Source organism: Salmo trutta, chromosome 4, assembly GCF_901001165.1.
Source record: "Salmo trutta chromosome 4, fSalTru1.1, whole genome shotgun sequence".
Classification (NCBI taxonomy): Eukaryota; Metazoa; Chordata; class Actinopteri; order Salmoniformes; family Salmonidae; genus Salmo; species Salmo trutta.
In genome coordinates this window covers 58,872,002-58,896,929 of record NC_042960.1, presented here as the reverse complement: position 1 = coordinate 58,896,929, position 24,928 = coordinate 58,872,002, and the positions used below count along the sequence as shown (strand labels likewise).

The 24,928-nt window shown below is 44.0% G+C and overlaps 1 protein-coding gene across 7 annotated transcripts in view; it reads left to right on the top strand.

Annotated features, from left to right (window-relative positions):
- cadps2 (Ca++-dependent secretion activator 2) overlaps positions 1 to 24,928 on the top strand; it is a 237,066-nt gene that overhangs the window by 61,483 nt on the left and 150,655 nt on the right. The window lies entirely within an intron of this gene.

The window sequence follows — 24,928 nt, the reverse complement described above, 5'->3', positions numbered from 1 at the left end:
CTGGACGCTTTCGTTATGTTCCTCCAGACATGTGTCAAGCCTTTGCAGAGCTATCAGATGCATCCAACTGATCACTGACTTAATTCGGACTAATGTCACTCAAAGCAAAACATGGACAGCTGTCTAGGTTTGCACTGTGAAATAGTGGTTATAGTTCACTCCAAAACCAAGGTTTGTCAGACATTTTCAGACCATAAAGTGTTGAAATCCATGTCCCTCGTCATCTGGATCGAAAGATGGGCACCGTGTCATTTCAGGCGGTGCCAATCTTTCCCATTAATTAAGGATTGAGGCATACAATATAGTGGGATCTACAACAGATTGGTGTGGGACATCTAAACATTAGACTGCTTTGAGACAAAGTTTGATTCGGCGTGAACGCTCACTTTGTCTGTCGCTCTGTACCTTGCTGTTCTCTCTCCTTGCACAACGTTTTCCCTTCCAACAAAGCAACAGATGAAAAGAGGCTGCCAATCAATCCAAAAAATAACTCCCTTTCATGATTTTCCCTTTAGCGTAAGATGAAAAGTGCAGTAAAGACCCTCTGTATAAACATCTACCATCGCCAGTGCTCCATAGGCATGTCATTAGCTTTACTTTGGCTTTTATATCCCTTTTGTTCGGCGGCCCAGTGGATAAAAGACCTCAGTGGCAACTAGGTGGGACACCGTTTATGTTGGTATATTGCCTTGACCAAATTGGTCCGTTTGTCCCAGGCCCCCCATGGAGAAATATAGTTTTGGACTAATCACGAGGTGTTCAAAATAATTTTCCCGGTTTCCTGCAGGTTGGAGTTTAGTAATGATTGTTCTATGGTGAGTTTGAGAATCAACAGGCACCAGAAGGTTGATTGTGTTGTAAACCTGTAATTTGGTCAATTCCATTTTCATCTCCGCTGTGCTGCTTTAGTGCTGAAATCGAACTTATAATGAATGTGAAATGCATGAAAGACTCAATCCTTCACTGAAATGATGCACTGATGTCAATGAGATTTGTGCAAATGTTGGAGTTACTCAAACATATCTCAATTTAGGATTTTGCCATCAGTCACATTTCACAAAGTCGTTTGCCACAGGCGTGAGTCACCTTGAAGCGATGTTGGCAAGACAAAGCCTCTCTGATTGTAACTGGATACCTTGAAATGAAGAATTTGGTTCATGATAGAGAAAATATTTCACCACTACATAGAGTGCATTCAGAAAGTATTCAGACCCCTTTCCCTTTTCCACATTTTGTTACGTTACAGCCTCATTGTAAAATGGATTAAAATAAAAATCCTTATCAATCTAAACACACAATACCCCATTATGACAAAGCAAAAACATGTTTAGACATTTTTGCAAATGTATTACAAATAAAATAACTATACCTTATTTACATACATATTCAGACCATATCCTGAGGCCCATTGTCATGCCATTTATCTGCCGCCATCACCTCATGTTCCAGTATGATAATGCACAGCCCCATGTCGCAAGGATCTTTACACAATTCCTGGAAGCTGAAAGTGTCCCAGTTCTTCCATGGCCTGCATACTCACCAGACATGTAACCCATTGAGTATGTTTGGATGCTCTGGATTGACATGTACGACAGCGTGTTCCAGTTCCCTCCAATATCCAGCAACTTCGCACAGCCATTGAAGAGTGTGACAACATTCCACAGGCCACAATCAACAGCCTGATCAACTCTATGCAAAGGAGATGTTACGCAGCATGAGGCAAATGGTGGTCACACCAGATACTGATTGGTTTTCTGATCCACACCTTTTTTAAAGGCATCTGTGACCAACAGATGCATCTCTGTATTCCCAGTGATGTAAAATCCATAGATTAGGGCTTAATTTATTTATTTTAATTGACTGATTTCCTTATATGAACTGTAACTCAGTAAAATATTAGAAATTGTTGCATGTTGCGTTTATTTTTCTTCACGGTATGTTCAAGCAGCTTAGTCTTGGAGGTTTCGCAGATCACAGACAACAGAGCACATAAAATCAATCAGTAATGAGCGATTTGTAGGAGATTCATAGCGGAAGATTCTGTCAATGCATCCCCCCTCTTTCCTCTCTGTGTGTGATCTGAGTATTGATGGACTCAGGCTCGTCTGGCCTTGTGTATTCTTGAGGGAATCCTTACACTGGAATCCTGTGCTTTTGTTTTTGAATGATGCTGATGGGAACTGTAAAACAGAGGTGCCGTTCAACAAGGGTAATAGTTTGCAAATGTTGGCTAACATTCCATTTTGTTTTATGTTAGCCGCGACCGTTCGCTAACGTTAGCTAACAGTCTGAGAAGATGGTGTGCAGCAAACGTGTTTGTTTCGTGTCTAAACTGCTTCTAAAAATAGTCACGTGGCCATGTAGACATTCTAAGATATTTAGTAGGAATAGCTAAATCATTTTCAGTTTGAAAATTGTCGCTAAAAAGGCACAGTAATCCTAACAAAAAATAGTTGTTTGATGTTTCACTGTAACATTTTGGAATGTTTTTTCAAATCGTTCAACTGAAATTGTTACTTTGGCAACATGTTCACTGCAAACAGAAGCATTGTTGAACTCGTCTCAGGACTACTATTTGTAGCTACTCAACAATCAGGATGAACTACTGCAGCAACTAATCACTTAACACCTGACATGTGACTTTATATGCCTTGCAGGTTCTTAAGGCTCATCTTTCAAACCATGACCTGTTTTTCTGATTATTAATGTCTGACTAACTGAAACACTCATTGATATCCTCCATAAATCGAAAGATATCCGACATACCACTTTTCTCTCTCCACTTCCCCTACTTTAGTTATGAAGCACGAATCAGACAGCAGATTCAGTATTAAATGGGGGAAAAAATGGATGCAGTTACATATTGTATAGTTTTGACTATCACAATATTATTTTTGCGCTAGTTCGCTGTGCGTGCAATAAAACTCCAGTATTTTTCCTTCATAGCTTGTTTTCCTTCATCTTTTTAAATATAATTTTTTCCCAGCACTTTTATTTCCATGATTGATCAACTCGTTTCCTCATGGCTCTCTCTTGTCCCTCTGCAGCAGACATTTGGTGAGCAATATGTTTGGAACATTGAATCGCAATAAAATCACAGTATTGAATGTTAATACGTATAGAATCATTGCCTCGCACGAACCATCCTGGTCTCACGAGTTGATGATTTGTATGAATCGCAATACATATCGTTTTGGCACCTAAGTATCCTGATATCGTATCGTGAGATCCCTGGCAATTCCCATCCTTAGTATTAAACGTATACAGTGCATTCGGAAAGTATTTAGACCCCTTCCATTTTTCCACATTTTGTTACATTACAACCTTATTCTAAAATTGATTAAGTAATATGTTTTACCCAATCTAAACACAATATGCCATAATGACAAAGCGAAAACAAGTTTTTAGAATGTTTTGCTAATTTAAAATATCTTATTTACAAGTATTCAGACCCTTTGCTATGAGACTCGAAATTGAGCTCAGGTGCATCCTTTCCATTGATCATACTTGATGTTTCTACAACTTGGAGACCACCTGTGGTAAATTCAATTGATTGGACATAATTTGGAAAGGTACACACCTGTCTATATAAGGTCCCACAGTTGACTGTGCATGTAAGAGAAAAAACCAAGCCATGAGGTTGAAGGAATTGTCCGTAGAGCTCCGAGACAGGATTGTGTCGAGGCACAGATCTAGGGAAGCGTACCAAAAAATGTATGCAGCATTGAAGGTGCCCAAGAACAAAGTGTCCTCCGTCCTTCTTAAATGGAAGAAGTTTTGAACCACCAAGACTCTTCCTAGAGCTCAATCGGGAGGAGAAGGGCCTTGGTCAGGGAGCTGACCAAGAACCTAATGGTCACTCTGACAGAGCTCCAGAGTTTCTCTGTGGAGATGGGAGAACCTTCCAGAAGGACAACAGTCTCTGCAGCACTCCACCAATCAGGCCTTTATGGTAGAGTGGTCAGACGGAAGCCACTCCTCAGTAAAAGGTACATAACAGCCCATTTGGAGTTTGCCAAAAGGCATCTTAAGAACTCAGAACATGGAAAACAAGATTCTCTGTGGCCTGAATGCCAAGCATCACGTCTGGAGGAAACCTAGCACCATCCCTACAGTGAAGCTTGGTGGTACCAGCATCATGCTGTGGGGATGTTTTTCAGCGGCAGGAACTGGGAGACTAGTCAGGATCAAGGGAAAGATGAACAGAGCAAAGTACAGAGCTATCCTTGAAAACCAGATCCAGAGCACTCAGAACCTCCGACAGGGCTGAAGGTTCACCTTCCAATAGGACAACAACCCTAAGCACACAGCCAAGACAATGCAGGAGTGGCTTCGGGACAAGTCTCTGAATGTCCTTGAATAGCCCACCCAGGGCCCGGACTTGAACCCGATCTAACATCTCTGGAGAAACCCTGAAAATAGCTGTGCAGCAATGCTCCCCATTCAACCTGACAGAGCTTGAGAGGATCCACAGAGACGAATGGGAGAAACTCCCCAAATACAGGTGTGCCAAGCTTGTAGCGTCATCCCCAAGACTCAAAGCTGTGATCACTGCCAAAGGAGCTTCAACGAAGTAGTGAGTAAAGGGGATGAATACTTATGGAAATGTGATATTTCATTTTTGTATTTTTGTATACATTTGCAAAGAAAATGACCTGTTTTTGCTTTGTCATTATGGGGTATTTTGTGTAGATTGATGAGAGGGGGGGGGGGACAATTTAATAAATTTTAGAATAAGGCTGTAATGTAACAAAATCAGGAAAAAGTAATGGAGTCTGAAAACTTTCCGTCTGTATTCAACGTCTGCATCATCATGATGTTTCCTTTGGATGATGTTGTTTTGAATAGTTTGGCCGGCAGGGCTTGCGTACTTATCTCCCAGACCCAAAGCAGGCCGTGGGTAGTCATCTTTCTGCCTCTATTTCCCTCTTTCTCTCCTCTTCATGGCCTGTTTACTGCCCAGAGGTTAAAAATGGGATTACTGTTTGTCTGCCCGGTAAAACAGCACAGCTCAGGGTACTGGCTTTGAAGTCTGAGAGAGCTGTAAGTGAAAACATGTTTGTTCAAATCTAGTCTCTCTGGGGGGCCCTCTATTCGATAGTTTCTCCCGCTCCCACTTTTCTCTGACTCTCCTTTACTTTCCCCATTGGTCTCTCTTCCTTTTTGTCTTTTGTTCATCTCTCACTTGCTCTCTCTCTCTCTCTCTCTCTCTCTCACTTGCTCTCTCTCTCTCTCTCTCTCTCACTTGCTCTCTCTCTCTCTCTCTCTCTCTCTCGCTCTCTCTCACTTGCTCTCTCTCTCGCTCTCTCTCACTTGCTCTCTCTCACTTGCTCTCTTTCTCTCTATCCCTCTCTCACTTGCTCTCCTTTCTATCCCGCTCTCACTCTCCATGTTAGTCTCTCTCACTCACTCAGACACACACTGAGTGTTATACTGTAGAGGTGACCATCACGTAGTCTTTCAGAGTTGCAGGACAAGGGAACTCTGTCCGCCTCCTGTTTTTAATACTTGAAAAGGAAAGTCAGAGTGTGAAAGTTGCAGTGTGTGCTGCCCGATCCGAGATTGTCATATTCTTCTGTTTCAGACTGGGAAATCAGCACCGTCACGTTTCAGTGCTCGCCGAATGAAATGGTACCATCTTGCTTTGTCACTAAGGCCTGTGTGTTAGTAGTTCTGTGTGTGTGTGCCAGTCTATTGGGGTTTCTTGTCTTTGGACTTCCTCCTGTTGCCTATACGCTCATTGGAAATACATTTCTGTTGGAATTGTATCGTGGCCACTCACTGAAAGACAAAGAGGATGGACAGGGGGGCGGGGAGCAACAGATAGCCTGTTGCAATATTAAAACATTTATCGCTTCAATATTAGCTATGTTTTATGCATAGCTAATATTGAAGCTATCCATAGCATCTTTCAGAGAAAAACTGATATGAAACTCTTTGGGATCGCAAAATGAAACTGGTGGTTTTGAACAAAGACCCATGGGCTCAACAATCTGTTTTGACATCATACTGTCAAGTGTAGTGTGCAGATGTTGCTCCTTTACTTTCCACTGGGGTATTTTTGAACCGTGTAAAGGTGTTAATATTATTTTGAAGGACGAAATAGTGATTTCTCGAAGGATACACATCTCGTCTGATTCAGTAAACAACTTGTTAGACTTTTACTCACTCTCCTCTCCCTGCATGCATCACTCTTCTCACATTGAAATTCTAAACATTTCATTACTCACTTCTTCATTTAAGTAACTCTACAAACATACTGTAGAGTGAGAGAAATGGTCTCCTCTGACAAATTGATCAGTTTGCAGTTAAAACCCACGAGCTCCAAATCTGCCTGCCATCTCTCTCTGCTTCAGTGTTATTTTTCCAGCCAGGCTGTCAAATCTGCTTCCATCTTCCTCAGTAGATTAATTTATGCAGGTATTAGCTATAATTATACAACTGCAAACAAAGCATATCTTATTAATCTCTTAACTGAGGAGTAAAAGTGGAACTCTGTGCACTGTTGGTTATAAATAATTGAATGAGATTTTAAACCCCTAATTAAGTAGAGCAACAGGGAGAGAGGAAATCCCTTGGTGGCCAATTCATTAGTAATAATGGGTGACATTTGTGCCACCGCACAAAATGGAGGCATTAGCCATAAAGCCTTTGGAACCCTCAGTGGCAACCACAATTACCAAGACGAAGGCATTTCATTTCATTTAGCAACAAAGGGGGTCATGACGTGAACTCAAACATATGTACTTGCGCTTGTAAGGTATGGAGGATGAGTCTACCAGCCTAAATTTCATGTTTGAAGCGAGTACCCCGAGTAGTTTGATGTTGAAAATGAACACCACCTCGATTCCAAAGTGGTCATGTTGTAGTATTTACAGTGTGCTCAATTTGCTCTTCCTATCACAACAGCAGGAAAGTAGTGTGAAAAAATTATGCACTGCGTGGACGTTAGGGTTCCAAAGATTCGGAAACTTTCTGGTAAATATCCAGAATTTTTCCGTGGGAAGTTAAGCCCGGGAATTTGGGGAATTTTGCTTAAATTCATCAAAAAAGTTAGCTTATAACAGTCAACCTTTTTTGGGATACACTAGGTCTTGTGGAATATTTTGGTTAAGCTATGCCCAATTCAATGGAATTGCAACCCTCTGCATGCACAGTGCATTCTTCCATCACATGTGCAGTGCACTCTTCCATCACATGGACAGCTGATTCTCAAGATCTTGCACAGTAATGAGATGCTATTGAGCCCACACTACTACACTGTCTGAGCCAAGGACTACATGCTTTCTGGTAAGCTTTGATTACAATACTGGGTGGGGTGAATATATTTTATATGACATACATGATTTTTTGTTAACTAGTAAATGGTAGCCTTCAGCAAAGTGTTTAAATCACTTCTAACTTGTTAACAATTTCTACTAGTTAGTTTTTGCTACCATGTGGGTTTTAGCTTGCTTGAACCTGCTAACTGAGTGTTAATTCACCTGTTTCCATACGTTTCATGATAAAACATTTATCTTACAAAAGAGTTGTTTAATCTAACTGCTTAGCTATTTGTACTTGAAATTGTATTTGGGTTTTTTTTACACATTTTTTCTAATCTTTACAAGAAAATGGCACGGGCACTATCTGATGTGTGGAGACATTTCACTGCAGCTAATGTAGAAGGAAATACATTTGCAAATACTGTGCCAAATCGTATGTGAAGAATGCAACAAATATGCAGAATCATCTGGCCAAGTGCATAAAGTTCCCTCAGCGCTCACAAAAAGCAACCTCTGACTAAAGTCCCTCTACGTCTATTCGAGGTGAAAATGATGAATCAGACATCTTATCTATAGCAACAGCTCGTGTTTTTTTTTACTCAATGGAGGAACGTAGTCAGAGAAATGCTGATAAATGTTTTGCTCAAGCTGTGTGTGCAACTGGTTCACCTCTGATGCTCACAGGCAATATGTATTGGAAGAGATTTCTGAATGTTCTTCGCCCAGCATACACCCCTCCAACCAGACATGCTTTATCTACTCATTTGCTGGATACAGAGTTCAAGTGAAGGTCAAGCAAATCATAGAGAAAGCAGACTGTATTGCAATCATCTCTGATGGGTGGCCGAACGATCGTGGGCAAGGAATAATTAAATACATCATCTCCACCCCTCAACCAGTATTCTACAAGAGCACAGACACAAGGGACAACAGACACAGCGGTCTCTTCATTGCAGATGGGCTGAGGGCAGTCATTAATGATCTTGGACCACAGAAGGTATATTTGCACTGGTGACAAACAATGTTGCGAACATGAAGACTGCTTTGTCTAAAGTGGAAAAGTCATACCCTCACATCACACCCATTGGCTGTGCTGCTCATGCATTGAATCTGCTCCTCAAGGACATCATGGCACTGAAAACAATGGATACACTCTACAAGAGAGCCAAGGAAATGGTTAGGTATTTGAAGGGTCATCAAGTTATAGCAGCAATCTACCTCACCAAGCAAAGTGAGAAGAATAGGAGCACCACATTGAAGCTGCCCAGCAACACCCGTTGGGGTGGTGTTGTCAACATGTTTGACAGTCTCCTGGAGGGGAAGGAGTCTCTTCAAGAATTTTATTTTTTATTTTTTTCATTTCACCTTTATTTAACCAGGTAGGCTAGTTGAGAACAAGTTCTCATTTGCAACTGCGACCTGGCCAAGATAAAGCGTAGCAATTCGACACATACAACAACACAGTTACACATGGAATAAACAAAACATACAGTCAATAATACAGTAGAACAAAAGAAAACAAAAAGTCTATATACAGTGAGTGCAAATGAGGTAGGTTAAGCCAATAAATAGGCCATGGTGGCGAAGTAATTACAATATAGCAATTAAACACTGGAATGGTAGATGTGCAGAAGATGCATGTGGGAGTAGAGATACTGGGGTGCAAAGGAGCAAGATAAATAAATACATACAGTATGGGGATGAGGTATGTAGATAGATGGGCTGTTTACAGATGGGCTATGTACAGGTGCAGTGATCTGTGAGCTGCTCTGACAGCTGGTGCTTAAAGCTAGTGAGGGAGATATGAGTCTCCACCTTCAGAGATTTTTGCAGTTCGTTCCAGTCATTGGCAGCAGAGAACTGGAAGGAAAGGCGGCCAAAGGATGAATTGGCTTTGGGGATGACCAGTGAGATATACCTGCTGGAGCGCATGCTACGAGTGGGTGCTGCTATGGTGACCAGTGAGCTGAGATAAGGCAGGGCTTTACCTAGCAGAGACTTGTAGATAACCTGTAGCCAGTGTGTTTGGCAACGAGTATGAAGCGAGGGCCAACCAACGAGAGCGTACAGGTCGCAATGGTGGGTAGTGTATGGGGCTTTGGTGACAAAATGGATGGCACTGTGATAGACTGCATCCAGTTTGTTGAGTAGGTGTTGGAGGCTTTTTTATAGATGACATCACCGAAGTCGATGATTGGTAGGATGGTCAGTTTTACGAGGGTGTGTTTGGCAGCATGAGTGAAGGATGCTTTGTTGCGATATTGGAAGCCGATTCTAGAATTAATTTTGGACTGGAGATGCTTAATGTGAGTCTGGAAGTAGAGTTTACAGTCTAACCAGACACCCAGGTATTTGTAGTTGTCCACGTATTCTAAGTCAGAGCCGTCCAGAGTAGTGATGCTGGACGGGCGAGCAGGTGCGGGCAGTGGTCGATTGAATAGCATGCATTTAGTTCTACCTGCGTTTAAGAGCAGTTGGAGGCCACGGAAGGAGAGTTGTATGGCATTGAAGCTCGTCTGGAGGTTAGTTAAGTGTCCAAAGAGGGGCCAGAAGTATACAGAATGGTGTCGTCTGCGTAGAGGTGGATCAGAGACTCACCAGCAGCAAGAGCAACATCATTGATGTATACAGAGAACAGAGTCGGCCCGAGAATTGAACCCTGTGGCACAGCTACAGAGACTGCCAGAGGTCCGGACAACAGGCCCTCTGATTTGACACACTGAACTCTATCAGAGTAGTTGGTAAACCAGGCGAGGCAATCATTTGAGAAACCAAGGCTGTCGAGTCTGCCAATAAGAATGTGGTGATTGACAGAGTCGAAAGCCTTGGCCAGGTCGATGAATACGGCTGCACAGTAATGTCTCTTATCGATGGCGCATATGGTGTCATTTAGGACCTTGAGCGTGGCTGAGGTGCACCCATGGCCAGCTCTGAAACCAGATTGCATAGCGGAGAAGGTACGGTGGGATTCGAAATGGTCGGTAATCTGTTTGTTAACTTGGCTTTCGAAGACCTTAGAAAGACAGGGTAGGATAGATATAGGTCTGTAGCAGTTTGGGTCTAGAGTGTCACCCCCTTTGAAGAGGGTGATGACCGCGGCAGCTTTCCAATCTTTGGGAATCTCAGACGATACAAAAGGTTGAACAGGCTAGTAATAGGGGTTGCAACAATTTCGGCAGATAATTTTAGAAAGAGAGGGTCCAGATTGTCTAGCCCGGCTGATTTTGCAGCTCTTTCAGAACATCAGCTATCTGGATTTGGGTGAAGGAGAAATGGTGGGGGCTTTGGAGGGTTGCTGTGGAGGGTGCCGGGCAGTTGACCGGGGTAGGGGTAGCCAGGTGGAAAGCATCGCCAGCCATGGATAAATGCTTATTGAAATTCTCAATTATAGTGGATTTATCAGTGGTAAGTGTTTCCTAGCCTCAGAGCAGTGGGCAGCTGGGAGGAGTTGCTCTTATTCTCCATGGACTTTACAGTGTCCCAGAACTTTTTTGAGTTAGTATTACAGTATGCAAATTTCTGTTTGAAAAAGCTAGCCTTAGCTTTTCTAACTGCCTGTGTATATTTGTTCCTAACTTCCCTGAGAAGTTGCATATCATGGGGACTTTTCAATGCTAATGCAAAACGCCACAGGATGTTTTTGTGCTGGTCAAGGGCAGACAGGTCTGGAGTGAACCAAAGACTATATCTATTCCTCGTTCTACATTTTTTTTAATGGAGCATGCTTATTTAAGATGGTGAGGAAGGCACTTTTAAAGAATAGCCAGGCATCATCTACTGACGGGATGAGGTCAATGTCATTCCAGGATACCCCGGCCAGGTCGATTAGAAAGGCCTGCTCACAGAAGTGTTTTAGGGAGTGTTTGACAGTGATGAGGGGTGGTCGTTTGGTCGCCGACCCATTATGGATGCAGGCAATGAGGCAGGGATCGCTGAGATCTTGATTGAAAACAGCAGAAGTGAATTTGGAGGGCGAGTTAGTTAGGATGACATCTATGAGGGTGCCCGTGTTTACGGATTTGGGGTTGTACCTGATAGGTTCATTGATAATTTGTGTGAGATTGAGGGCATCAAGCTTAGATTGTAGGATGGCCGGGGTGTTAAGCATGTGCCAGTTTAGGTCACCTAGTAGCACGAGCTCAGAAGATGGATGGGGGCAATCAATTCACATATGGTATCGAGGGCACAGCTAGGGGCAGAGGGAGGTCTATAGCAAGCGGCAACAGTGAGAGACTTGTTTCTGGAAAGGTGAATTTTTAGAAGTAGAAGCTCGAATTGTTTGGGTACAGACTCGGATTGTAATACAGAACTCTGCAGGCTGTCTTTGCATCACCGCCCCCTTTGGCAGTTCTATCTTGGCGGAAAACGTTATAGTTAGCGATGGAGATTTCAGGGTTTTTGGTGGATTTCCTAAGCCAGGATTCAGACACGGCTAAGACATCCGGGTTGGCAGGGTGTGCTAAAGCAGTGAGTAAATCAAACTTCGGGAGTAGGCTTCTAATGTTAACATGCATGCAACCAAGGCTTTTACGGTTACAGAAGTCAACAAATGAGAGCACCTGGGGAGTGGGAGTGGAGCTAGGCACTGCAGGACCTGGATTAACCTCCACATCACCAGAGGAACAGAGGAGAAGTAGGGTAAGGGTACGGCTAAAGGCTATACGAACTGGCCGTCTAGCACGTTTGGAACAGAGAGTGAAAGGAGCAGGTTTCTGGGCACGATAGCATAGATTCAAGGCATAGTGTACAGGCAAAGGTAAGGTAGGATGTGAGTACATTGGAGGTAAACCTAGGCATTGAGTAATGATGAGAGAGATATAGTCTCTAGAGATGTTTAAACCAGGTGATGTCATCCCATATGTAGGAGGTGGAACAACATGGTTGGTTAAGACATGTTGAGCAGGGCTAGAGGCTCTACAGTGAAATAAGACAGTAATCACTAACCAGGACAGTAATGGACCAGGCATATTGATATTAGAGAGAGGCATGCGTAGCCAAGTGAACATATGGGTCCAGTGATTGGTTGGGCTGACTGGGGACACGGCGATTCAGACAGTTAGCAGGCCGATGCTAACAGTTAGTAGGCCGGGGCTAAACAAGCTAGCAATTAGCAGACCGGGGCTGGCAAGCTAGCAGTTAGCAGACCGGGTTAGCAAGCAAGCAGTAGGCAGACCGGGGCTAGCAGTTAGCAGACCGGGGCTAGCAGTTAGCAGACCGGGGCTAGCAGTTAGCAGACCGGGGCTAGCAGTTAGCAGACCGGGGCTAGCAAGTCAGCCTTTGGGGGACGTCGCGATGGGGGTAAGTCTGTTTTTGCCTCTTCGTGCGGTGACGTCAATAGACCAGTCGTGGAATTAGTAGGGTTCCAAGTAGCTCTAGATAGCTAGCAGGCCAGTTAGCAGAATGGGCCTTCAGCGGACGTTGTGCCTGGGGGGCCTGTTGGAATCCTCGGGCAGATTATGTCACTATTCCAGTCGTAGAGGATCGGCGGGGTTCCGTGCCCCGTACTGGCAGTAGAAGGGTCCGGATATTGTCGTCCAGGAGTGGGCTTCGGTGGTAGCACAGGAGCCCTGGCCGAGCTAGCTTCAGGCTAATTGGTGCTTGCTCCGGGATGGAAACGCTAGCCAGGAGTAGTCACATAGGATTGCGGTTAGCTAGTTGCGAAGATCCAGTTGAAAATGTTCAGAGTTTGCGGTAGGAATCCAGGGATATGGGGAAATATATATATTTTTTTTTTTCCCGGACCTATTATATTATTATAGTTCGAACAACGTGACTCAAAGTCGCGTTGTTCGAACTGGCGAGAGCTTTCCGAGCTAAAGGTTAGCTGATGACCGCTAGCAATGGTTTGATGACTGATAGCTGGTAGGTTGCTGGCTAGCTTCAGTTGAGGGATTCCAGATCCGAAGTAAATAGAAATACTTTAGAAAAAAAAACAGATCCACGCCACATTGGGTGAGGCGGGTTGCAGGAGAGTATTTAGAAGTTGAGGTTAAGGAAAATATTTTAAAAAGATATGCGAAGAAAAGGATGTAAAAAGATATATACAAGGGCCACGACAGGACAAAGACATCTGACTGCTACGCCATCTTGGATAGCCTCCAAATGGCCATATCAGTCTGTCGACATGAACAGCCCCATCAAGAGGATCCTCCTGGATGATGTATTTTAGAAGAGAGTGGTAAGCAGCCTGAAACTCCTGAAACCTATAGCAGTAGCCATTGCACGGATTGAGGGAGACAATGCCATCCTGTCTTATGTTCACACTCTGCTTGCAGATGTAAGAGAAGAAATTCGTACTGCCCTGCCCACTTCACTGTTGCTCCAAGCAGAGGAAACTGCAGTTCTGAAATGCATCAAAAAGCGTGAAGACTTCTGCCTGAAGCCCATACACGCCCCAGCATACATGTTGGACCCCAAAGTATGCTGGCAAGAGCATCTTGTCTGGTGCAGAGATCAACAAGGCCTATGGTGACATCACTACCGCGTCTCGCCACCTTGGCCTGGATGAGGGCAAGGTTCTTGGCAGTCTGGCGAAGTGCACTTCCAAGCACGGGCTTTGGGATAGCGATGCAATATTGATGTCGTGCCAACATATCTCATCAGCCACGTGTTGGAATGGACTTTGTGGATCTGAGGCTCTTTCCCCTGTTGCCTCCATCCTCCAAATCCCACCAACATCAGCCCCTCAGAGCGCAACTGGTCCTTGTTTGGGGAACACACACACACCAAAGCACAGAGCAGGCTGACCAATACAAGGGTTGGACAATTGATGGCCATCCAGGCAAATGTGAGGCTTTTTGAGCCTGAGCCATCCTCAACAAGGTTGGAAAGTGACAGTGAAGATGAGGCCTCAGTCTGATGTTCATGAGGTAGACATTGAGGAGGTCCAGGGAGAAGACATGGAAGCCTGAGAGGAAGACAACCAAAGCTTTAGTTTCTAGACTATCATTTTACAGATGTATGTTGATAACATTTTTGTGAGATGTGATGGCTCATTGAGGATCATTTAATATTCGCTTTTGTTGTTCAGTGAAATCCTTCCATGTGAAGAGTCAACTCATTTAATTAGAGTTCCATTCATAACTGTTTTTTTTCTATTGGAGTTATTTAATAATTTGCAATTATGTCTACTTATAAGGTGAAAGGTTTGTTTCTATCTCCGTATGATATGGTAAATTTATCCAATGCATAAAACATCTACATTTAAATTGTATTAATGTTAATTTGCATATATTTCAGTTAATTCCCATATATTCCTTTTAATTCCCACAGAAAGTTTCCACCTCTGAATATTCCCCAAAATGTGCAACCCGAGTAGAGGTGAAGTAATTTGGTTTTCGGGTTGAGCTGGTCTTTCCATGAGACTGACCAGGTGAATCCAGGTGAGCGCTTTTATCCCTTATTGATGTCACTTGTTGAATCCACTTCAATGTGTACTGTAGATGAAGGGGAGGAAATAGGTTAAATAAGGGTTTTTAAGCCTTGAAACAATTGAGACATGGATTGCGAATGTCTGCCATGTACAGGGTGAATGTGCAAGAAAAAATATTTAAGTGCCTTTTTAAACGGGGTATGGTAGTTTGAGTGTGTTAAGAACTGCAACGCTTCTGAGTTTTTCATGTTCAACAGTTCCCCGTGTGTATCAAGAATGGTCAACACCCCAAAGGACATCCAGCCAACTGGACACAACTGTTGGATGCATTGGAGTCAACATCAAATTGTATTAGTCACATGCACCAAATACAACAGGTGTAGACCTTACAGTGAAATGCTGTATATAGCCCTTAACCAACAATGCAGTTTTAAGAAAATACCTTCAAAAAAATTAAGAGATAAGAATAACAAATAATTAAAGTGCAGCAGTAAATAACAACAGCGTGGCTATATACAGGGGGTACCGATAGAGTCAATGTGCGGGGGAACCGGTGTCGAGGTAATATGTACATGTAGGTAGAGTTATTAAAGTGACTATGCATAGATAATAACAGAGTAGCAGCAGCATTCCAGAGGGGGGGGGGGCAATGTGAATAGTCTGGGTAGCCATTTGATCATTTTTAGGGCCTTCCTCTGGCACCGCCTGGTATAGAGGTCCTGGATGGCAGGAAGCTTGGCCCTGGTGATGTACTGGGCCGTACGCACTACCCTCTTTAGTGCCTTGCGGTCGGAGGCCGAGCAGTTGCCATACCAGGCAGTGATGCAACCCGTCAGGATGCTCTCGATGGTGCCACTGTAAAACCTTTTGAGGATCTGAGGACCCATGCCAAATCTTTTCAGTCTCCTGAGGTGGAATAGGTTTTGTCGTGCCCTCTTCACGACTGTCTTGGTGTGCTTGGACCATGTTAGTTTGTTGTTGATGTGGACGCCAAGGAACTTGAAACTCTCAACCTGCTCCACTACTGCCCCATCGATGAGAATGGGGGTGTGCTCGGTCCTCCTTTTCCTGTAGTCCACGATCACCTCCTTTGTCTTGATCAGGTTGAGGGAGAGGTTGTTGTCCTTGCACCACACGGTCAGGTCTCTGACCTCTTCCCTATAGGCTGTCTCATCGTTGTCGGTGATCAGGCCTACCACTGTTGTGTCATTGGAAACTTAGTGATGGTGTTGGAGTTGTGCCTGGCCGTGCAGTCATGAGTGAACAGGGAGTACAGGAGGGGACTGAGCACGCACCCCTGATGGGCCCCTGTGTTGAGGTTCAGCATGGCGGATGTGTTGTTACCTACCCTTACCACCTGGGGGTGGCCCGTCAGGAAGTCCAGGATCCAGTTGCAGAGGGAGGTGTTCAGTCCCAGGGTCCTGAGCTTAGTGATGAGCTTTGAGGGCACTATGGTGTTGAACGCTGAGCTGTAGTCAATGAATAGCATTCTCACATAGGTGTTCCTTTTGTCCATGTGTGAAAGGGCAGTGTGGAGTGCAATAGAGATTGCATCATCTGTGGATCTGTTGGTGCGGTATGCAAATTGGAGTGGGTCTAGGGTTTCTGGGATGATGGTGTTGATGTGAGCCATGACCAGCTGTTCAAAGTACTTCATAGCTACAGACGTGAGGGTCGGTAGTCATTTTCGGCAGGTTACTTTAGTGGTCTTTGGCACAGGGACTATGGTGGTCTGCTTGAAACATGTTGGTATTTCAGAATGTCAGTGAAGACACTTGCCAGTTGGTCAGAGCATGCTCAAAGTACATGTCCTGGTAATCCGTCTGGCCCAGCAGCCTTGTGAATGTTGACCTGTTTAAAGGTCTTACATCGGCTGCTGAGAGCGTGATCACACAGTCATCTGGAACAGCTGATGCTTTCATGCATGTTTCAGTGTTACTTGCCTCAAAGCGAACATAGACGTTATTTAGCTTGTCTGGTAGGCTCATGTCACTGGGCAACTCTCGGCTGTGCTTCCCTTTGTAGTCTGTAATAGTTTGCAAGCCCTGCCACATCCGACGAGTGTCGGAGCCGGTGTAGTACGATTCAATCTTAGTTCTGTATTGACGCTTTGCCTGTTTGATGGCTCGTCGGAGGGCATAGTGGGAATTCTTATACAGTGAGGGGGAAAAAGTATTTGATCCCCTGCTGATTTTGTACGTTTGCCCACTGACAAAGAAATGCTCCGTCTATAATTTTAATGGTAGGTTTATTTGAACAGTGAGAGACAGAATAACAACAAAAAAATCCTGAAAAACGCATGTCATAAATTGATTTTCATTTTAATGAGGGAAATAAGTATTTGACCCCCTCTCAATCAGAACGATTTCTGGCTCCCAGGTGTCTTTTATACAGGTAACGAGCTGAGATTAGGAGCACACTCTTAAAGGGAGTGCTCCTAATCTCAGTTTGTTACCTGTATAAAAGACACCTGTCCACAGAAGCAAGCAATCAATCAATCAGATTCCAAACTCTCCACCACGGCCAAGACCAAAGAGCTCTCCAAGGATGTCAGGGACAAGATTGTAGACCTACACAAGGCTGAAATGGGCTACAAGACCATCGCCTATCAGCTTGGTGAGAAGGTGACAACAGTTGGTGCGATTATTCGCAAATGGAAGAAACACAAAAGAACTGTCAAAAGAACTGTCAATCTCCCTCGGCCTGGGGCTCCATGCAAGATCTCACCTCGTGGAGTTGCAATGATCATGAGAACGGTGAGGAATCAGCCCAGAACTACAAGGGAGGATATTGTCAATGATCTCAAGGCAGCTGGTACCATAGTCACCAAGAAAACAATTGGTAACACACTACGCCGTGAAGGACTGAAATCCTGCAGCGCCCGCAAGGTCCCCCTGCTCAAGAAAGCACATATACATGCCCGTCTGAAGTTTGCCAATGAACATCTGAATGATTCAGAGGACAACTTGGTGAAAGTGTTGTGGTCAGATGAGACCAAAATGGAGCTCTTTGGCATCAACTCAACTCGCCGTGTTTGGAGGAGGAGGAGGAGGAATGCTGCCTATGACCCCAAGAATACCATCCCCACCGTCAAACGTGGAGGTGGAAACATTATGCTTTGGGGGTGTTTTTCTGCTAAGGGTACAGGACAACTTCACCGCATCAAAGGGACGATGGACGGGGCCATGTACCATCAAATCTTGGGTGAGAACCTCCTTCTCTCAGCCAGGGCATTGAAAATGGGTCGTGGATGGGTATTCCAGCATGACAATGACCCAAAACACACGGCCAAGGCAACAAAGGAGTGGCTCAAGAAGAAGCACATTAAGGTCCTGGAGTGGCCTAGCCAGTCTCCAGACCTTAATCCCATAGAAAATCTGTGGAGGGAGTTGAAGGTCCGAGTTGCCAAACGTCAGCCTCGAAACCTTAATGACTTGGAGAAGATCTGCAAGAGGAGTGGGACAAAATCCCTCCTGAGATGTTTGCAATCCTGGTGGCCAACTACAAGAAATGTCTGACCTCTGTGATTGCCAACAAGGGTTTTGCCACCAAGTACTAAGTCATGTTTTACAGAGGGGTCAAATACTTATTTCCCTCATTAAAATGCACATCAATTTATAACATTTTTGACATGTTTGTATGGATTTTTTTGTTGTTATTCTGTCTCTCACTGTTCAAATAAACCTACCATTAAAATTATAGACTGATAATTTCTTTGTCAGTGGGCAAACGTACAAAATCAGCAGGGGATCAAATACTTTTTTCCCTCACTGTAAGCTTCCGGGTTAGAGTCCCGCTTCCTGAAAGTGGCAGCTCTACCCTTTAGCTCAGTGTGTATGTTGAGAAAGCTTGCCTTAGTTTTCCTAAATGACTGAGTATATTGGTTCCTGACTTCCCTGAAAAGTTGCATATCGCGGGGGCTATTCGATGCTAATACAGAACGCCACAGGATGTTTTTGTGCTGAACCAAGGGCTAAATCTGTTCTTAGTTCTACATTTTTTTGAATCGGCCATGCTTATTTAAGATGGTGAGAGAAACACTTTTGAAGAGCAACCAGGCATCCTCTACTGATGGGATGAGGTCAATATCCTTCCAGGACACCCGGGCCAAATCGATTTAGAAATGCCTGACTGATGTGGTGTACTCCTCACTGCCATCGGAAGAATCCTGGAACATATTCCAGTCTGTGCTAGCAATGCAGTCCTGTAGTTTAGCATCTGTTTCATCTGAACACTTTTTTTAATAGACCGAGTCACTGGTGCTTCCTGCTTTAATGTTTTCTTGTAAGCAGGAATCAGGAGGATAGAATTGTGGTCAGATTTGCCAAACATGGGCCAGCATCCCTTGACACCTTGTAGAGTCCATGCTCCAATTAATTAAGGCTGTTCTGAGGACAAAAGGGGTGCAACTCAATATTAGGAAGGTGTGCCTAATGTTTTGTACACTTAGTGTACAGTATTTCCGGTTAATGAGATCACATTTAGGTCAATTTCAATTATGTGTAAACAACATCTCCCTCTTCTGGAATTCCTCCAACTCTACTGGTTTGATCTCTCTTAGAGATACTTATGGATGCGTCTCTCCCAGATGCGGAGCTAAGTGGTTTGAATGTGGAGCTGAGTTTAGCGGTTAGTCTCATCGACCAGGGATCCATGGGTGGGGCCGGAAGGGAGGGAGGGATAGTAGGCTTGACAAGGCTCTGCTGGTTGAGTCTTTTCAGGGACCATGACCATGACAGGGGTGACCTTTCGGGATGCCCCCTGCCCTAAATCCAACTGTTTCCTGGGTGCTCAGCCTGCCGCTGTGATAAAGGAGTGTGTTGACTTGGGGTTGGGCTGCATTAACGAGGAAGAAAGGGGTCTGCTTCATTGATGTTAGCAACACACACACACACACACACACACACACACACACACATTATCTTCGTATCCTAGGTGAACAAGACTATTGTCTCGAACACTATATCAAGATAACGAGTGTCTTATCAGTAAGCTGCTTCATAAGTCACTGAACCATGGAATAGTTTTGTAGTGCTTCCATTTATGTACACTACATAATATGCACATTGAAGGGTTATAATGGTTGACTATTATTGGCACCTTCTTCCAAGCGGGCAAAATATGGCACAGTATGGCACATGTAGTGCTGAGATGATATACCTAAAATGATCAACACCGACCATACCGATCACTTATCGCAGGCATTTTACTGATATCGCTCATTACGATAAGTAGCCTATACTAGAGAAATGTGAAGTTTGAAATGAAATAAGTTTGCTAAAATGGGTGATAGTCATTGGGACAATTGATGGCTACAACCATTAAACCAGTAGTAGTTTAAACTATAATAATAATAAACTGATGTATATTGTTATAAACATATCATTCTATTTATCATTACTGCATCAATTAGGTCAATCTTTATATTTTTGTCCATGTCGCCTAGCATCACAATGATATAATTTTCTGATTTTAAACTGGTTTTCTGGTGGAGAAGAAGCAGGGGTCTGAGACGTATTTCCTGGACGTCCGTGTGTCTACTGGTTTTTATTTCCTTTGTGTCCAATTTAAGACCCAAGACAACGAGGTGAGGGGAGTTCCAACTAATCAATCAAGTACACGGGAGGATTGAAAACCTTTAGACACTCGGTTTTACACCCCTTGGAATTGAGGCTTGACATAATGTACACTGAGTATACCAAACATTAGGAACACTTTCCTAATATTGAGTTGCATCCCCCTTTTTACCCTCCGAACAGCCTCAATTTGTCTGGGCATGGACTCTACAAGGTGTCAAAAGTGGCCCATGTTGACGCCAATACTTCCCACAGTTGCGTCATTTGGCTGGATGTCTATTGGGTGGTGGACCATTCTTGACACATGGAAACTGTTGAGCGTGAAAAGCCCAGCGGTGTTGCAGTTCATGACACAAACTGTTGAGCCTGGCACCTACTACCATACCCTGTTCAAAGGCACTTACATTTTTTGTCTTGCCCTTTCACCCTCTGAATGGCGCACACAGCTAAAAATCCTTCTTTAACCTGTTTCCTCCCCTTCATAGCTTTCACCTGGATTCTCCTGGTCAGTCTGTTTTGGAAAGAGCAGGCATTCTTAATGTTTTCTATACTCAGTGTACGTTGACATAAGTCCCCCCACAGCCGTCATTGAATCACTGAACAATTAGCCAAACTCACCTCGTTGCCTAGCTCTGCATCACACCAGGCTCACAAAATAAGCTTGAACTTAAACCAATCAGTCACGAGCAAACGGTATCTGCTAGTGACACTCACATCTGTTAGCCTACCTCCTCCCTCTTTGTCTAGCAAAATGTGTGTCTCCTGTTTGGCAGTTTGCCATCCCTCTTCATGTGGTGGACTGTTGTTTCTTTCGCCTAACTGCGATTCAAATAAAGGAACTTGTCTTGGCTTTTGTTAGCCAGATTACCCCCTTTAGCAGTCCATGCCAGTGGCACCTTCATCTACCCACCTTTAACCAGTTAACTCCATTTATCTTCCTGAAGCCTGGCTCTCTTCCTGACTGCATTTCAGAGGAACTTGTCCTTGAGATTAGGCAGCCCCCCCCCCCCCCCCCCCCCCCAAAGCTGAAATCTCACTCCAGCTCAGGAAATGGCTTTTATCTCGACACAAACACATTTGTTTTGTTGGTTTGTGTTTTACCAACGCAAAGTGCTTTTGTTCTGCACCTTTACTCCCCACGAGGAGCTGCGATTCATCTCCATCTGCTGTTTCCACTCTGGTAGCTCTGTGTTCACTGAGATGCCTTAGCTGACCCTCCGAAACGGAATCAAACAAAGAGATGCCTTAGCTGACCCTCTGAAACGGAATCAAACAAAGAGATGCCGTAGCCGTCCCTCCGAAACGGAATCAAACAAAGAGATGGCGTAGCCATCCCTCCGAAACGGAATCAAACAAAGAGATGGCGTAGCCAAACAAAGTCGGTAATACGCATTGTCAACACAAGCTCCTATGTTTGTCTGTATGTTAGTCAGGCTGGAGAGAGACACTGACTATCAACTACATTTGAGGTAGATATGAGCATTACAGTGCATTTGGAAAGTATTCAGACTCCTTCACTTTTCCCACATTTTACCACCTTTATAGCTTATTCTAAAATGTATTTAAAATAGTTTTTTCCCCACATCGATTTACACACAATACCCCCGAATTACAACGCAAAAATAAGTTTAGACTTTTTTGCAAATGTATTAAAAATAAAAAACGATCACATTTACATAAGTATTCAGACCCTTTACTTTGGCAGCGATTACAGCCTCAAGTCTTCTTGGGTATGATGCTACAAGCTTGGCACACCTGTATTTGAGAGGTTTCTCCCATTCTTCTCTGCAGATCCTTTCAAGCTCTGTCATGTTGGATGGGGAGCGTTGCTGCACAGCTATTTTCTGGTCTGTCCAGAGATGTTCGATCGGGTTCAAGTCCGGGCTCTGGCTGGGCCACTCAAGAACATTGAGACTTGTCCCGAAGCCACTCCTGCGTTGTCTTGGCTGTGTGCTTAGGGTTGTTGTCCTGTTGGAAGGTGAACCTTCGGCCCTGTCTGAGGTCCTGGGGGGGGCTTGGGCCAGTTGCTGTGGGGGGTGCTGAGATGTTGGCCGGGGTTGGGGTAGCCAGGTGGAAAGCATAGCCAGCCGTAGAGAAATGTTTATTGAAATCCTCGATTATTGTGGATTTATCAGTGGTGACAGTGTTTCCTAGTCTCAGTGCAGTGGGCATCTGGGAGGAGGTACTCTTATTCTCAATGGACTTCAGTGTCCCAAAACTTTTTGGAATTAGTGCCCCAGGATGCAAATTTCAGTTAGGAAAGCAAAGGCTAGTGTTTTCAAACTGACTGTATTGGTTCCTGACTTCCCTGAAAAGTTGCATATTGAGGGGACTATTCGATACTAGTGCAGTACGCCACAGGGTGTTTTTGTGCTGGTCAAGGGCAGTCAAATCTGGAGTGAACCAAGGGCTATATCTGTTCTAAGTTTTACATTTTTTGAAAGGGGTATGCTTATTTAAGATGGTGAGGAAAGCACTTTAAAGAGCAACCAGGCATCCTCTACTGACGGGATGAGGTCAATATCCTTCCAGGATACCCGGGCCAGGTCGATTAGAAAGGCCTGCTTGCTGAAGTGTTTTAGGGAGCGTTTGGCTGTGATGAGGGGTGGTCGTTGGACCGCGAACCCATTACGGACGCAGGCAATGAGGCAGTGATCACTGAGATTCTGGTTGAAAACAGCAGAGGTGTATTTAGAGGTCAAGTTGGTCAGGATGATATCTATGAGGGTGCTCATGTTTACGGATTTGGGGTTGTACCTGCTAGGTTCCTTGATCATTTTTGTGAGATCGAGGGCATCGAGTTTAGATTGTAGGATGGCCGCGGTGTTATGCATATCCCAATTTAGGTCACCTAGCAGTACAAACTCTGACGATATATGGGGGGCAATCAATTCACATATGGTGTCCAGGGCACAGCTGGGAGCTTAGGGGGGTCTATAACAAGCGGCAACAGTGAGGGACTTATTTCTGGAGAGATGGATCTTTAAAAATAGAAGCTCGAACTGTTTTGGCATAGACCTGGATAGTATGACAGAACTCTGCAGGCTATCTCTACAGTAGATTGCAATTCCGCCCCCTTTAGCAGTTCTGTCTTGATGGAAAATGTTGTAATTGGGGATGGAAATTTCTGAATGTTTGTTGGGATTCAGACACGGCTAGGACATCAGGGTTGGCGGAGTGTGCTAAAGCAGTGAATAAAGTAAACTTAGGGAGGAGGCTTCTGATGTTAACATGCATGAACCCAAGGCTTTTACAGTTGCAGAAGTCAACAAATGAGAGCGCCTGGGGACACAGGGCCTGGGTTATATCACTCATACACCATGTGAAGAGTCAGGAGCTTCTCCGAAGCAGAGGCCAGTACAACCCGCCTTGGTAGCAGCTAATGGGGGTCCATAATAAATACAGATTAGCCTCCCCTAATGGCTACATCCAGATGAGACCCTTGAGTGAGCCTTAAAACATGAAGTTCATGTACCGTCATGACTACCAGCAGACAGAATCCGAGTGAGTCTGCAGTTAAAACCCTGAGGAAGAAACGTCTTCTGCCTGCCCTGAGCTGGACATAAAACCTGCATGTTTAATACCACTGGAGCCCATGTAAGGAGATTACCCTGAGCTAAATCAACCTACACTGTTTTATTGTTTAATTTCTTGATCTACTTGTGTTCCATATTAAGTTATTTTTGTATTATATATCAACATTTATTATTTTCATGTTTGTATCTCGTGTACATAGTGGGATGCAAGAAAATACTGTTTCTCAGAAATGCAACACGGAAAGGGGACACCTAGTCAGTTGTAGAACTGAATGGATTTAACTGAAATGTCTTCCACATTTAACCCAACCCCTCTGAATCAAAGAGGTTATCAGGGACTATAACAAAGTGCAACAATGGCAACAAATTGGCCTATATATTGATAGGGATGAATTGAAATGTTTCTTACAGAAGCAATATGAAAAGTATATGCATAACCATGGTAGCAATTGAAAGGGAACAGTTAGGAGGTTATGGGAAAATTATTAGACCAAAGTTGAGGCCACAACAGTTCACCTGACACAAGATGGAATCCAAACTTTACACTGTTGATTTTTTACATTTAGTGTACTGAAAATACTCAGGATACATTAGTAACATGATATGAATATTCCTGGAAAATGTGCTGTAAGTGCAACATAAGACAATAAAAATGACAAGGGTTTGAGTGAGAGGACTAACTGGTGTCTCCAAGTGGTCACACACCTCTCCAAAGTGTACACAGTTCCTAAGTCGTTTCAATTCATTTTTATGACTCAAAGAAGAGCCTTCAACTATAAAGTGCATTTTTTTTGTTCTGCTAGTGGTGCCGTTGAGGAACTTTTGTTTGGAACACAAACCTGCCTCCCTGCCATCACACAATTACTGTTGTTGTTTATGCAATCCGAAAATGGTCCATTATAAATCGCAATCTGGGTTAGGTGGGCATCATTTGAAAGCCTGTTCTATTGCCAGCATGACTAGCTAAGTTAAGGGTGTTTAGGCTTTCACAATGCATTTCAGGGAAATGGATCATCATTTTGGTGCGCATAGAAAGGAGTCATGAGTGTGTTCAGGTGCATGTGCAGCGGCAAATGTTCTTCACAATGGATAAACAGGCTCATTCTGTTCGGAACAACCCACGGTATGACCTCATGTCATCTTGTAACTTTACATCAAACATAGTGATTATAAACGTTG